Source organism: Lampetra fluviatilis, chromosome 15 (assembly GCF_964198595.1).
Source record: "Lampetra fluviatilis chromosome 15, kcLamFluv1.1, whole genome shotgun sequence".
Classification (NCBI taxonomy): domain Eukaryota; kingdom Metazoa; phylum Chordata; class Hyperoartia; order Petromyzontiformes; family Petromyzontidae; genus Lampetra; species Lampetra fluviatilis.
In genome coordinates this window covers 12,667,212-12,671,233 of record NC_136289.1, presented here as the reverse complement: position 1 = coordinate 12,671,233, position 4,022 = coordinate 12,667,212, and the positions used below count along the sequence as shown (strand labels likewise).

General features: G+C 45.4%; 1 non-coding gene across 1 annotated transcript; it reads right to left on the bottom strand.

Moving 5' to 3' along the window:
- Window positions 1–307: 307 nt before the first annotated feature.
- Window positions 308–380, bottom strand: TRNAV-CAC (transfer RNA valine (anticodon CAC)). The gene has a single exon. It is a non-coding gene; the product is annotated as a tRNA-Val (tRNA).
- Window positions 381–4,022: the final 3,642 nt, after the last annotated feature.

Sequence of the window (4,022 nt, the reverse complement as noted above, 5' to 3'; positions counted from 1 at the left end):
TGCTTGCTTGCTGCAAGCTTGCTGCTGCTGCCCAAATGCACCCCCGTGGTATTGTGTCCACGCACCGTCTGCAAGTACAGCCTCGATTCCAGCAGATGGCGATAGCTGCACGCGGTCGCTTGGCCCACACTTTTGGTCGAGGTCGATTTTCACGCGTGGCACATACATTTAATCGTAGCGTAGCATCGTGAACATTTGTCGGGACTGAAGAAAGCGTAGCGCGTCCACAAGCCAAGCCATTTTGTTTCCTCTTCTCGCAATTGATGTTTAAAAAAAAAACGCGATCAAAAAAAATAGTAAATAAAAATGTTTCCGCCCGGTTTCGAACCGGGGACCTTTCGCGTGTGAGGCGAACGTGATAACCACTACACTACGGAAACTTGCCGTGGCTGAGCTTGAGAGGAGACGTCCTTTATATGGAAGCCCATCGTTGTTATCGATGTTGTTGACTGTTGGGACATCGCTCCGACCAACAACATCGATTCTAGATTTTAAGCTTTCGTGACTGCAAGGATTCATACTCTTAGGTTTTTTCGGTAAAGTCACGACGCAGGCGACACTCGTTGGGTTGCATTGGCGCACAGGCAACGAAGAGCACCACGCTTACCAACATTCGTGACTTACCCTCGTGGCTCTTAAAAAAAGGAAGGAAACAAAACGACATAATAGGCGACGTTTCGCGCAATGACCCAACGGCAACATGTGTTCGAGACGTCCACTATTTTATGTATGATGTTTAACGATAAGTTCAAAACATAGGCTTTCGCGGCCAATATTATCCATAATATATTTTTTTGGGTTAGGTCGTGTAAATATATAAATGTGTCGTTAAACCCGCCACCACCCGACACAGCCAATTAGGGGTTTGTCACGTAAACAGAACGTGCCCATTCGTTACTAGTACAGCACACCGGTTATGTGTTGGAGAATAAACCCACAACATTTACAATTCGAGTCCGACGTTTCGCCAGTAAGGGACCGTCCATAAATGACGTCACGCACCTAGGGGGAGGGGGGGAGTCAGACATTTGTGACAAGGGGGGGGGGGGGGGTTGAGAAATGTGACGTCACATCAAAATGCACAACTTTAAATAAATATAGAATCGTTATAACAACACTAATTGTTATAACAACACTCCGACAACATCAGAGTGCAGCGCCAAATTAAATACGCACTTCAATGACAATAGTTTAAAGCAATTTGAAGCACGTTTTATTTTCAAAATGGAAATATGTTTTTTTTGGGGGGGCAGAGCTTTGTGACGTCATATTTGAGGGGGGGGGTCTGACTTTTTGTGACGAGGGGGGGGGGTCAAAAATTGTCCAATATCTCGTGACATCATTTATGGACGGCCCCTAAATACACATTTACAATTTGAATACAATCCACAACATTTACAATTTGAGTACAATTTGCGTACAAATTGTAAATCGTGACTAATTGGCACGTTTTGTTAAAGTGACACACTTTTAAAACCTTCCTTGTTGATGAGAACACTGTTCGTTAATCGCAGTATAGAAGGCCGATTGAATAAGCAATGTTGAGCGGGATAATTCTAATTATTTATGAATTTCAATGCAGACCACGTGTTATACGTCTTCTTAAATTAACCCGTCGTGTTGATTATTAGACGTGTAGATATGTAATAATCGTGATTGGAATTTAAACAAAAGATAAGTAATGTCTCAGTAATATATAGTGTCTCTCCACATTTAAAAATAATAGTAGAAATCTTTTACACATCCCTACTGCCTTCTGGGAGTGGATAATTTCAGCGGCATCGATTTAGTAGAAGGAGACTCAGGATCAGTTTCGACAGCCAGTGTCTCAGCAGCAACAGTCAGGCTCGCTTGAATCAATGCTGCTGGTGATGTGCCTAATGTTATCGGCACGGCTGTTCCTCTTTAAGATACGAGTCGTTGTTCGACAAAAACTTAGATAGTAATCCATAACTCAAAATAGCGAGCATCATTGCGGGGAATATCGCTAAATAGATTGGCAGACAATATACTCGACAATGAGCAGTGTAGTATGGAAATGCTTATTGTTGTTAATCCGCTCATGGATGAATGCTCGTTGTTGGTGGTTGGACTATACTTCACCACACTGGTGCAGGAGGGGGAGGAGGGCCCGGGGACTGATTCAGATGCCGCCAGCCACTGATGTTAGTCGTTGCCGGGAATCGAACTCAAGTCGCCGGGTTCATAGCCCAAGTGGACGAAATCCACAGAGCCACAGCTCCACCTGGATATGCTTATTTAATTGGAATCCAGCGGCACAGCAGAATGATTGTAATTAAGAATAATTGTAATTAACAAGGATCGTGATTAGGGTACACGTGGCTGTGGTTTTATGCTTCGAGATGTTGCCACACAATGGGTGGTAAACGAGCGATCTTTTCACTCACCACAGATGCCCGGTTAATAATATTTGGTTTGAATTTGGATGATAAACACGATTCGCACCACCGATTAGCACGGTTGGCAAAATTCCACATACAGTGGTTCTCAACCGGGGGTACGCAGACCCCTGGGGGACGTGGAAATGTCCCAGGGGGTACATGAGGTCATTTATACTGGTAGGAACCTCCTGGTTACACCAGCCCACAGGGGATTATTGTGTCCGTCCGTCCGTCCGTCGAGAAGAGAGGGGCTGGGTGGGGGTGGGAGGCGTCGGGGGCTGGTCACCCCGTGGTGCCCTTATAAAACTCAACATTTAACCTACTCACGCCGGCTTGTGCCCACCCTCACAGTCGGGCATATTTGCGGAATACAGCACGCCGCCGTTGACCCTGCTCATTGACCGAGCAACCCAACGTTCCTACCAGCTCCCTCCGCAGGAATGTGTTTAATGTTGTTAAATTATTGCATGCGTGAGAGTCGTTGGTGAATAATCACGTATGAAAATCTGCCAAGATAAAACAACTCGGATAAAATGTTAATCCATATGGTCACCTCGAACGATATTAAATACCTTTCCAAACTCATTGATCGCAAACAATGTGGTTTCCAAGGGTAGCCAGCGAGCGCAGACAAATTACGCCGTGCATGAAGAGCCTCCTTTTAAATGTTTTTATTCGCTTGCGAGGGGTTAAAATATTGATTCTTTTAGTCATACATTTATTTTTCTAAATCATGTTGGGTCAGGCAAAGGGGTCTTGTCGGGTTGAAAAGAAATTAAGCAAGGGGGTACAAGTAACCAAATGAGGTTGAGAAGCACTGCATACACACATATTTACGATGATCGGTTTGACTAATTACTGCAAACTACCGCAAATACGCCGCAAAGAACCCAAAGGAACCCCCCCCAACTCACCCACAGCCGCCCCCTCTCACCCTTCCCTAGCCCCCCCCTCCCGCCAAGTTTAATTGGCCATGGTTGCATGTCAATTGTCTCAAAATCTCACAAATTGAAAATTGCCCGTTTTAACTCCACGCTGTGAATTAATGTTGAAGTAGGTAATTAAAGCCGATGGAAACCAGCCTAGTTTATTGTACTGCACATGAAATAACACAAGACCCCACCTTGCCAATTAAAGCACATTCAATCGCATTAGATGTCAGCAGATCGTATCTCATTGGGTGTTATGATCCCAAGTCAGCATCTCAATGGGTGGTATCAGAAGCGAGAATCTCAATGGATGTGACCGGGTTAAATTATCTCAATGGGGGTTCTCGGCGGGTGGAATCTCGATGGGAATCACCTGGTCATATGATCTCAATGGGGGGGTTATGATCAGCTGGTAGAATCCCAATGTGTGCGACCGGGTTAAATGATCTCAATGGGTGCGACCGGGTTAAATGATCTCAATGGGGGGTTATAATCAGCAGGCAGAATCTCAATGGGTGCGTCTGGGTTAAATTATCTCAAGGGGGAGTAGGGGGTGGGCGTATAATCCTCAGCAGGTATAATTGTCACCGGGAGTCACTTGGGACAACTCAAATATATAAAAGCGCTTGCCCCGTGACCCTGGCAAGTTGACCCCGGAAGCACGTGCTCGCAACCCGGAAGTAACGACCTC